Here is a 12712-nt window from a genome sequence, read left to right as displayed (position 1 = left end):
GGGGTATATCACCGGGACAGATTTGCTCCTCCATCCAGCAACCCAGGGACCTGAATGGGAATGTGGGGTTATGGGTGGGGTATATCACTGGGACAGATTTGCTCCTCCATCCAGCAACCCAGGGGACCCAATGGGAATGTGGGGTTATGGGTGGGGTATACACCCAGGACAGATTTGCTCCCTCCATCCAGCAAGCCAGGGGACCCGATGGGAATGTGGGGTTATGGGTGGGGTATATCTGAGGACAGATTTGCTCCCTCCATCCAGCAACCCAGGGGACCCGATGGGAATGTGGGGTTATGGGGTGTATATCACCAGGACAGATTTGCTCCTCCATCCAGCAACCCAGGGGACCCGATGGGAATGTGGGGTTATGGGTGGGGTATATCACCAGGACAGATTTGCTCCTCCATCCAGCAACCCAGGGGACCCGATGGGAATGTGGGGTTATGGGTGGGGTATATCACCAGGACAGATTTGCTCCTCCATCCAGCAAGCCAGGGGACCCGATGGGAATGTGGGGTTATGGGTGGGGTATATCACTCCAGGACAGATTTGCTCCTCCATCCAGCAAGCCAGGGACCCGATGGGAATGTGGGGTTATGGGTGGGGTATATCACCGGGACAGATTTGCTCCCTCCATCCAGCAACCCAGGGGACCCGATGGGAATGTGGGGTTATGGGTGGGGTATACCTCCAGGACAGATTTGCTCCCTCCATCCAGCAACCCAGGGGACCCAATGGGAATGTGGGGTTATGGGTGGGGTATACACTCAGGACAGATTTGCTCCCTCCATCCAGCAAGCCAGGGGACCCGATGGGAATGTGGGGTTATGGGTGGGGTATACCTCCAGGACAGATTTGCTCCCTCCATCCAGCAACCCAGGGACCCAATGGGAATGTGGGGTTATGGGTGGGTATATCAGGGACAGATTTGCTCCCTCCATCCAGCAACCCAGGGGACCCGATGGGAATGTGGGGTTATGGGTGGGGTATACCTCCAGGACAGATTTGCTCCCTCCATCCAGCAACCCAGGGGACCCGATGGGAATGTGGGGTTATGGGTGGGGTATATCACTGGGACAGATTTGCTCCCTCCATCCAGCAACCCAGGGGACCCGATGGGAATGTGGGGTTATGGGTGGGGTATATCACTGGGACAGATTTGGGGGGTGGGGTTATGGGTGGGGTATATCACTGGGACAGATTTGCTCCCTCCATCCAGCAACCCAGGGGACCCGATGGGAATGTGGGGTTATGGGTGGGGTATACCTCCAGGACAGATTTGCTCCCTCCATCCAGCAACCCAGGGGACCCGATGGGAATGTGGGGTTATGGGTGGGGTATATCACCGGGACAGATTTGCTCCCTCCATCCAGCAACCCAGGGGACCCGATGGGAATGTGGGGTTATGGGTGGGGTATATCACTGGGACAGATTTGCTCCCTCCATCCAGCAACCCAGGGGACCCGATGGGAATGTGGGGTTATGGGTGGGGTATATCACCGGGACAGATTTGCTCCCTCCATCCAGCAAGCCAGGGGACCCGATGGGAATGTGGGGTTATGGGTGGGGTATACCTCCAGGACAGATTTGCTCCCTCCATCCAGCAAGCCAGGGGACCCGATGGGAATGTGGGGTTATGGGTGGGGTATATCACTGGGACAGATTTGCTCCCTCCATCCAGCAACCCAGGGGACCCAATGGGAATGTGGGGTTATGGGTGGGGTATATCACTGGGACAGATTTGCTCCCTCCATCCAGCAACCCAGGGGACCCGATGGGAATGTGGGGTTATGGGTGGGGTATATCACTGGGACAGATTTGCTCCCTCCATCCAGCAAGCCAGGGGACCCGATGGGAATGTGGGGTTATGGGTGGGGTATATCACCGGGACAGATTTGCTCCCACCATCCAGCAACCCAGGGGACCCGATGGGAATGTGGGGTTATGGGTGGGGTATATCACCGGGACAGATTTGCTCCCTCCATCCAGCAAGCCAGGGGACCTGGTGGGAATGTGGGGTTATGGGTGGGGTATACCTCCGGGACAGGGTGATTTGCTCCCCTGCTTGTTACTACCCTACAACTTAGGGGATCCCTAGAGAAAGTGGAATTATGGGTGGGGTAGACCACAAGGGATGAGAAGACGGCCAAAATTTACTGTTTGTGGCATTACAGAGATGAAAAACCCTTACACAAACACAGGAGGAACAAGACGACAAAGGTAGCCGTTACAAAGACAAAAACTTTCACTACTACTGCTATTTCGAATGCTGCAAAGCAGCGCACTCTTATGGGGGAGCTTTTGGTACACAGGCCGACTCCTTAATGAGGAAAAAGTGGGGGCTGGGGGGATAATGCTCGTTTCCGGTCCTTCTAAAGTTTCATTTTTGAGAAATGCACTTTTGGATCCCCCTGGGGCTAGTACTGAACATGGCAAAATACATTTGAACCCCAGGTGCCAGTACTAAACACTGCAAAGGGGGTTTTGGGAGGAATTGAGAAGTTTCTCCCGCCATTGGAGGGGGTGTGGGTGGGTATTCATACGCGATCCTCACAGGTCTTTCCAACTACTGCACCCGCCTGTTTGCGTTGGAATGGTTCAAAAGTATTTCATTTCAGTACACCGGCTGATTCCTTGCCGTACACTCCTTTGAACCTGTCACTCGCTACCCTTTGGCCGTTACCTGCAAAAACTCTTACGTCAACTGCCGGGAAATTAAAGTATATTGTTACGGCAATTACGAGATGTTAATTCAGCTGCGTCAAGATCACGGTCTTTTAAAAAACAAATGAGTGAATTTTAGCTCCTGGTGGGGTAGTGAGTGCAGGCTGGTCATTCAGTAAGAAGCATTCTGCCCCCCAGAAACAGGTTCGGAGTTCCTAAGGTAAGTTTATTGGGCCTTGGTTTCTTAGTGTTTCGAAGTTTTTTTTCCAGATTATTTTATGAGATCAGAACTCCTGCGGGCTGACTGGTGCTGAGGAAAATATAAATTTTCAGTTGTAAAGCATTTCAACTTTGTAACATTTATATATCTATATATTTCTCTAACAATGCTATATATTTCTCTAACAATGCTAAGATAATTGCTTTTGTTTTTCTTAAAATTATAAATTTTTGAAATCACTGTGTTTGAAGTGACACCTCCTTATTTCTGACTGCTTGGTGGAGAACTTTTTACTGCCTGAAACTACCCAACACAGGTGGCAGCCTGCTTTTCTTCGTGGCAAGGAGGGTCAAGAAAATTAGTTCAGTTCTGAGTTCCAGCTTAGACACCAGTGAGTGAAAACCCAGAACATTAAGGATTTTCTTACGATTTTTTCGCTCTGCATGGAACATTAATTGCCTCATATAAGCTACAGTAACCTCAGGCCATTGCCTCCCAACAACAGACATCGAAAACCTGGTCCTCACCGATGGACTTAATTATTCCAGCAGTTTAAAGGATGGAAAATCTTGAGGAATGTCACTTTCATTACAGCAACATGACTTCATGGCTTTAAGGTTTTCCCAAAGATTCTTAAATTAATCTGTTCCTTGCATTCAGCCCTTATAATAAAAAATAAAGCTCACTAATTCAATGTGCGCCCAGCAAAAGCAGTTATTTTAAAAATTGTTCCTCCTTGTTATGACCGTATAGGTTTTGTTGAATTGTAGCATATGATTCAGTTCTCCTAACATTTATGCTTGAAATTATATTTTGTATGTAAAGGCTTGCAACTATACTTATTTTCATATTCTGCTGTTTCATTTTTGCTACTATAAATTTCCCCTATTTTCGTAGGATATAATTTTGTCATATTTACTTATTCGGATATTTCAATTATTCTGACGTGATTAGTATATAACTTTGTTTTTGCTTTCGTTGATCTCTGTTGAGTATTTTCAATATTATTAATTCCCATATTTTTCATGTTTTTAGTAAGTGGGACGGAATTAGGGAGGATTGGGAGATCTGGTGCCGTCAGTCTTCCTTCATTTAGTGGACTCCAATCCAGGCAACAATTCAAGCAGTTTCCAATATATATAACCATTAATTAATTAAGCTATTCAGTATTATTCAGCTTTATAATAAACAGGTTTTGGATTTTAGTCCGTGTATTCATTCTCCTCCCTAGGATTTCTGTTCAGGTGCCTTGGAAATTGGTTTTCCCTATACTTTCTTTTTGGGCTGATGGTAAAGGAGATGAGGCTTTGTTTTTTGCTGGCCTGTTATTCTTCCTAATGCGTTCTACCTACACCCCGCCCCCCCCACCATTTCCTCGGTGACAGTACGTTTTGCCTCTGAGCAAAACCCCCTGCCTCCCCCCACCGCCGCTTCTCACCTTCCCCTGCATTTTGGGGGGACGTGAGCAACTCTCTCCCTGCCTTCACCCACATTCCTCCCCTTCCCTCAGCCGCTCCCTGCAACGAATGGCTCCCTGGCGATTTACACTTCTGGAGTGAACTCCCACAATGTAAACATGGCCACTCCATTTGTGCGTTCTCCCCCACCCAAAACCCCGAATTCCCACAGTCCCCCTTTACTGTTGGGTAGAGTTAGGGGGCAAATAACACTTGGCCGACAACAAACGTGTCTTTGTCAGCAGCCCTAAAAGTATAGGAAAAACCAATTTCCAGGGCAAAAACAGGCACGGAGCTAATGCTTAGAAATACCGATGGATGCTATGATACTGATGATTACAACGCTGATGATGAGCATCAGCATCAGCAACCTTCCACCACCAAGAATCCTGAGGGGTTCCGGCACTTGGTCTTCAAGACCTAAATTTCATAGTCAGTCAGTCAACTGTTCCGCACAGAAAGTCAGGATTACAGCAACATTTCAAAAGTGCATCACATGTAAGATTAAGCAGTGCGGGTCCATCTCAAAAGAAGATTGATATGCTTTTACTGTCAAACATTCAGTCAAAATTATCCTTTGCTGGTAGAATCACATATTGGAGCCTTTATAGCTGAAAACAATCTGCCTATCAATATTTCACAGCCTTTAGTAGATCTCATCAAAGCCTGTGCTCCCCAAAAATCTGTGGAAATTGAGAAATTATCAAAACTATCGATGTCTAATATGAAATGTGCTAATGTGTTGAGACAAGGATTAGGCCTTTATTTCTCTAGAGGTCTAATTTGTCGACTGAGGGAAACAAAGTTTAAGCATTATTCCGGATGAAACGACGGATGTCAGTACAGAGAAACAGTTAGCAATATCTGTCATACTTTGATTATCAAGTGTGTAAAGTGGTTAATTCTTTTTATGAGATGGTTTCCATAGAAAAGGGAGATGCCGAGTCTTTATGTAGTGCTTTTAAGGTATCATGTGAAAAGAAGAAAATACCATTAGATAACATTATTGGATTTTCTTCAGACATGTAATGTTATGTTTGGAGAACATAAAAGTGTGAGGTCTTTAATGAAAAAAGATATGCCTCATATTCTTTTTGTTCACTGTAATACATTTGTGTGCATCAAATGCGTGTTTAAAGCTGTCAACATCCTTAGAAGATTTGTGCAGAAATGTGTATGCTCATTCTTCAAGGTCAAGCTTGAGGAGGCATGAATATGAAGAATTTCAGCATTTTCTCGACATAGCACCACACAAACTTTCGAGTGTAGAGCAGACAAGATGGTTATCTCTAGAAGTTTCTGTTAGTAGAATCTTAGAGTATTGGGATGCTTTAAAACTTTATTTTACACCAATAATAAATGAAAAGAGAGACGCTTCTTATGTCACAGAGAGTATTCTCACAAGCCTGAATAATTCCTTTATTAGGGCCCAATTACAGTTTATGCAAATGCAGTTGCATAGGACATGTGAATTCAATGCACTGTTTCAGAATGACAAGCATATGTTGCACAATTTGCAATGCCATGTTGAAAACTTGTTGTGAGTTCATCATTCTGCAGACAGTTAAAAATTGTGATCCTTTTAGGCTCGATATTAATAACATTAATGTAATAGTGCCAGTTCAACAAGTAGACGTCGTGGGTATTGATTGATTGATTATGAAATTTAGGTCTTGAAGACAAGCTCCGGAACCCATCAGGATTATTCAGCGCCGTAATGAAGGTGAAATATATAGATTAATATGACTGATAATGAATAGGTGAATTATGACATACAGTACTAGTAAAATTCAGTTCATGCCACACAAACTCTTTCCCACGTTCCTGTTAAGAACGCCATTGAAGGTATCAAGGAACTGAAACAAAGTTGTCACTTGTCAGGCCTTTCTCCTAGAATTAGTTAATCAAATGAGGTCAAGGACGTTTAATACTGAAGCACTCAGAATACTAGAATTTTTGAAGCCAGAAAATGCATTGAAGAGGAAACCAAGCAACCAAGGAAATATATTTGTAAAATTTCCATAACTCGGAACAATGTGTGACAAAAGTCTTGCAGATATTGAATGGAGACAGTTAAGTGTAGAGGGTCAATTTGAAGAAGAAAAAGATGCTGCACAATTCTGGAAAAATCAATTATTGTTGAAAAGTCCAACGGGAGAGTCAAAGTATCCTAACCTTGTGAAGGTAGTTGGGTGCTGTTTACTCTAACCCATTCTAATGCCTCTGTTGAGAGAATTTTCAGTAACTTAAGGAAAATTAAGAGAGAAATTAGAAGCAGCCTGAAGAGTACTAGCTTGGTTAGTTTGCTCTACACTAAAAGTGGCCTTAAAAGAAAAGGCACTAAAAACTATCAGTTGGCCTTAGACCAACAACTACGGAAAGGTTTGGAAACTGAAAAAAGTAATCAACAGACGAAGAAGCGAAAATCCTATTTCTGGAGAAGTTTCAATTGGCCTAAATCTAATAGGTTTACTGTATTTGAATTTTTTGCTATGGGTTAAAGAATTTCTTCTCATAGCAATTACGTTAGTGATAGTGCGTGAATAATCATTTTTTTGGTGGTTCTACATGAGATTGTGAAAATAAAATAATTAAAACTTAATTGATTTATCATTCTTTTTTCTAAATTACATTGTGAAAGTTAAAGGATTAAATTTTTATTGATTTATCATTGCTGTTTCTAAATTGCATAATGAAAGTTTAAGAATAAAATTCTTTTATTTATCTTTTCTGTTGCTGAATTACACTGTGAAGGTAAAATAAACTTAGATTCTTAACCTAGATGTTTTTTTATTAACCTAACCTAATCATGATGTTTTTGGTACTATTGTAGGAAGTCAAGGAGATAAAGTGCTGAACTATTTAAAGATTGATCTTCTGACGTACTATATATATGCACTCCATGAAATTTTAGAGGTTAAAATTGATGGCATTTAAGGTAATCCTCACTGGTGGATGGCTAAGCCCTGTTTAAACTCCCAATTATCTGCAGCTCTCTTTGTCTATTTGGGGTGAGGTTGATGATATCCTCCACCCACCACATTCTCCACCCACCACATTCGACTAACCACCAACTACAAAACTGAATGCTTAGGCCAGCATATGCATTGCGGTCTCCTCTTAAACGGGATTCCAACTTGTTTGCCATCTGTGGCCCCCCATGAAAACGTCCACGTTCTGAGTTTGGTGTAATCAAGTGGGTTCGACTCCAACGCAAGTGTTGGAAAGCTAATGCAAGAAACTGAAATAGCATTAAGATGTGTGTGTCCGAGAGAGTGACACAACATATTTGTCGGAATTCTTTGGAAGTTATACTTTTGCGATCTACCTCGTTGTTTGATTTGTTTTGGCTCTCGTGTTTTTACATGATTGCTCATGGAAAAAGAGACCAAAGATGTAACTATACCTCAGCCTTTAAGGATTGTAGCCTGGCATCCTCATTTCAACTACATAGCCTAAATAGAGGGAAGAATGCCATGCATACTTTTACAATCTATTGCCTTTAACAGTTAACTGCGGTGCAGTTGCCAGGCCAGAGGGAAGGGAACCTCGCCTACAGGTTATAGCTCAGAAGGTGTTGGTGCCGGTTACTCCCTCCCTCCTTCCTGACATACAGACAGACAGACACTGCCTTGGAACGTCCGTCCATCCGTCCCTTCAGTCCTTTCTGGACTCGACCTGATTGTCTGCAATATGGAAAGGAAAAGGAGATACAAAATCAATGGAAAGTGGGACTAAGAGGACCTGAAGTATCAATGGCCTAGAAACCTTCACAAAACGGCCACTGCGCTTCTTGGATGTGGGAGAATCTGAATCACTTGAAGACAGGGCATGTACATCCATTCAAACACCTTTCCGATGGCGTTCTTCCGCAGCCTGGGATTGGCGGACAACAGGCTCGGATGAAATGACGACTGCTCGTGGGCAAACCCCACCGACCTCCCTTGGACTGCCAGTTTGCTTCCTCCCATGTGAGCAAGGGGAGTTTAGTAGGGACCTTGGTCTAGAAGCATCGGTGGGACGAACAGCCACCTCCTCCACTGACACTACATTTCGACACTACACTATCAAATTTGTCAATCAGGACCTTCACAGAGTTCCCAATCTGGGAAACAGTATTCACAGGTAAATTAAATTTTTGATCTACCCGTGCTTCTAAGCTGGCAATGGCATTCGGTTCAGCAGAATGACAGCTAGGTAATGGAGTGACAGGAAAAGCTAGAGGACTGGAAATGGGAGAAAAAGCTGTCACAGGTGTTGAAGGGACAGGCATAACATCAATATCAACTCCTGAAGAATGACCTGTACTAGCAGAAGCCCTTGCTTTAGTCCTAGCTGTAGCTTTTCTCAAAGGATCACGCTGTAATTTGTCTAAGTGAGTCTGTAAAGTCTCCATTTCCCCTTATCCCAGTCCTTACATTCTTCACAATTAAGCTCAGGAGAGCAAACTTGCTCCCTACAAGAACTACATACTGTATGTGAGTCATATTTTGCAGAAGTGAGTCTAGTTTTGCAGCCTTTGCTGCAATACCTAATGCTAGACAAACTAGAGTCAGACAGTGGGCCAAAAGTCCAATTAGGCAAGTCACAATCGAAGATATAATCCAGATTCTGCCTAATCTAAATAGCTGCGTTACCAAAAGCAAAGAGTACTTCACCAAAGACGATCTCTGACCATCTGGAGAAAAACGAATCAAGAGCTGCTAATAACTGGTGTTCTGTCATTAACTGGCAGAAACGAATTGAGCTCTGTAGCTATACTGTACCTGTTCTTCCCCAATAGTGGGTGGGGCAGTATAACTACACCCAAAACAAAAGAGCACTACCGCGAATTTCAATTTTTGAGGTGCCACGTAAAGTAGAAACTATAGTTATGCTTTGCCGACATCCCTTTCCTCCAACAACCAGTCATCGATGCGGGCTAAAGCTTCCCTAGATGAAGAGGAAAGTAGCACGCGAGGTAACCTGGAAGTTCCTGCAGATTGCCACATCATAAATGCAGAGCCTGGAGAAGATGGAGTGGCTGGAGAGAAGAAAGAAGGGTAACACACCAAGAAGATTTGTAAAAGAGCTGAATAATTTGACATTGGTTGTTCCTCATCCATGGGTTCCTCCTCAGAGGAAATGGGTGACATCGGAGGGTCTGTAGGATCCTGAGCCACTGAGGCTGGTTTCTGTAAAAGGCTAAGAATGTTGTCTAGTCGGCGCAGAATAGGAGCCAACGACAGGTCCTCAATACCAGGGGGTAACACACCTGTAATTATTTGGTAAGTACGAGGGTAAGTCAAAAAGTTCCAGGAAAAATTGTTGAATGATGTATTTACACAGGAATGAAAAACCCAAATACTTGGTAAACAATTATCTGTGATGTAGTGATCCATATAGACTTGTTACCTCAGTCATCCTCTTGCTACCGTGGTGTTAACATCTGCTTCAGAAAAGTAACTTCTTGAACCCATGGAAAATAAAAATTTTGAGATGAGAGCTAGCATCAAGTTCCTGACCAAGCTTGATTGGAAACCAGGAAAAATTATTGAAGCTTTGCAACAAGTTTATGGAGATTCTTCTCCATCTAAATCAGTTGTTTATGATTGGATAAAGCGATTTAAGGATGGTCGGGAGGACCTCAAAGACAACCCAAGAGAGGAAGACCATCGACTGCAAAAAATGAAAGAATTGTGGCTTTGGTGCAGAATCTAGTGGATGAAGATCGTCGGATTACTATCGATATGATAGCTAATGAAACTGGGATCTCCCATGGTTCCGCATTTTCAATTTTAAATGAAAATCTTGGTTTGAGTAAACTTTCAGCACGTTGGGTCCTAAAAGCGTTGCGAAGACCAACTGCATCAAAGAGCTGAACTTTCTCTTGCAGTTTTAACGAAGATTGAATCAAATGAATCAGAGTTTTTGACCGGATTGTTACTGGAGATGAAACTTGGATCCATCAATATGACCCAGAAAGTAAAATTCAATCAAAGCAATGGTTACCAAGAGGTTCAGCTGCACCAGTGAAGTTCAAAGTGGCGAGATCTGCCCAGAAGGTTATGGCAACAGTGTTTTGGGACTCCAAAGGAGTGATTTTGATTGATTTCCTTGAAGGACAAAAACAATCACCGGGAACTACTACAAAGGTGTTTTGCAAAAACTGAAGACTGCATTGGCTAAAAAACGTCGAGGAAAGTTGCACGGCAGAATTTTGTTCCATCATGATAACGCTCCAGCACATTCATCAAGGGTTGCAAGAGGAGTCCTACGGAAATTTAGGTGGGAAACTCTTCCACATCCTCCTTATAGTCCTGATCTTGCTCCTTCAGATTTTTTCCTGTTCCCAAAACTCAAGGAACACTTAAGAGGAGTCCGGTTTGAATCTTTGGATGCTGCTAAACATGCAGTTTCAACATGGTTTAATAGAAAGGCCCCAAATTTCTACAAAGAAGGGTTGCAGAGGTGGAAACAGCGCCTTGAAAAGTGTATAGAGTTAGATGGTAGATATGTAGAAAAATGATGTTTGAATTTCCTTAAATAAAGAGTATATTGAATTTTTCCTGGAACTTTTTGACTTACCCTCGTATATATAAAACTTTATTTTATTATAAAAATGTCATTTTTATTTATTTTTAGAGGGAATGCAGCAGTTTACATGGAAATCACCTCTGATGCTGTTGCCTAAGAAAATCCAAGGCTCCTTTTCATGGGGTGGCAAAGGGCCCTTGACCTATATTGACCTCAGGAATGACAAAGGTCCTGGAGCAGTGGGGTCACTCCGCATGCCCCTGGTCCATACCTTCGCGGAAGCTCAACGTCTCCAGCATCAACATTGCCAAGTCGGTGAGTGACGTAATTGTTACGGTTTTGTTTCTGGTTATAAAAGCAGTTAATAGCGCATGATAAGACAGTATCACTAGTGAAGGTATTTCTCCTTCGGCAGGTGAGAGTTAACTTACTTTATGTTCACACAGGTGTTTAGGCTAGCTTAGGCTAGCCCATGTCGGCCAACCTCACAGTGACGACGAAGATGGGATAGCATGAGTTATGCTAACTGAATACATGAAACCATTAACCGTTAAGGGACGGCACAATTTATCAATGTGCAGCACCCCAGACCGGGGAAACTTTGAGGTCGGCAAAATAAAAAAAAAATCACATCAGTGGAAAGAGAATGACACGTACATTCACACAATAAATAGAAAAATTCTAAAAAATTTTCCCTACCTTCCACGAGAAGTTGAAAATGACTATTTGCAAACCCTTGTGGGGACTCATTTACAAGACAGTTGTAAAGTTTACCAACTTATATATGATTTTTCTAATAAGTTTTTTGGATTTTGTAAAATTATTATTACTGCTCACACAATATCAAAACAGATAAGAAATAAAAGCAGTAACAAATTTTTTGCATATTTGTTGTAAAATATTCACGTAAATTTACGAGAAGGAAGATTCAGTAACTTTTTTTTACTTTTACATGCTTTTTCTGATATTTCTTTGCAATTTTCTTTGTAAAATTACATGTACAACTGACATACTATCGTAAAAGACGAAAACAAAACACAACAGCAACCTTTCGTATATTTACAAGCAAATTTACAAAAAGACTCGTGAGAGAGAGAGATGCAGTACTTTCCCCCTGAAGTCACAAGCGTTACTGATACTGGCCTAACTCTCACGTCTATATAAAAGTTGCCATTAGTGAATTTATAGCATATAGAAGTATTGGCACCTTTGTTTCGAATCATTATTACCATAACAGGTGCGTAATTCTGCTTCACACTGAACCTCAATCCGTCCACTAAGGGTTAGTAGCGTATGATAAAACAGTATCACTAATGAAGATATTTCTCCTTCGGCAGGTGAGAGTTAACTTACTCTGCGTTCACACACGTGTTTAGGCTAGGCTAGGCTAGCCCATGTCGCCCAACCTCACAGTGGACGCCGAGGATTAGTGAAGCAGCCCACACAGATGCAGAGTCATCATCATCATCATCCAGAAGTCATTTGGGTAAAGGACATATCCCCAATATGCCTCTTAGATGTCAACCAACCACCATCGTTCGCCGTTGCGGCAGACCCCGCAAATGTTGCTGAGCAATGGAAGCAGTGGAAGAAGACCTTCTCCGTATACATCACAGCCACGGGTGTGACCAATGCTGCACAACGGAGGGCCCTTCTGTCACATGTTGGGGTCTCGATATCTTAGAAATCCTTGAAACCTAGGTTATCAGACCCCATAGATACTCTCGAACAAGCTCTCCAAGCCCTTGATGGGTATTTCTCACCAAAGAAGAATTTAAAAGCTTTTCCTCAGTTTGGTCAGAATGTTTTACCGAAAGTGGATGTATCATGAGGGGTGCTAGAGTGGTCA

The 12712-nt window shown here is 43.0% G+C and overlaps 1 long non-coding RNA gene across 1 annotated transcript; it reads left to right on the top strand.

Moving 5' to 3' along the window:
• Positions 1–10421: 10421 nt before the first annotated feature.
• Positions 10422–12333, top strand: LOC136825567 (uncharacterized). The gene is made up of 2 exons (XR_010849375.1): positions 10422–11178; positions 12201–12333. It is a non-coding gene; the product is annotated as an uncharacterized lncRNA (long non-coding RNA).
• Positions 12334–12712: the final 379 nt, after the last annotated feature.

Source organism: Macrobrachium rosenbergii, chromosome 38 (assembly GCF_040412425.1).
Source record: "Macrobrachium rosenbergii isolate ZJJX-2024 chromosome 38, ASM4041242v1, whole genome shotgun sequence".
NCBI classification, from domain to species: domain Eukaryota; kingdom Metazoa; phylum Arthropoda; class Malacostraca; order Decapoda; family Palaemonidae; genus Macrobrachium; species Macrobrachium rosenbergii.
The sequence above is the reverse complement of the archived record's forward strand: the minus strand, read 5'-3'. Positions and strand labels throughout refer to the sequence as shown.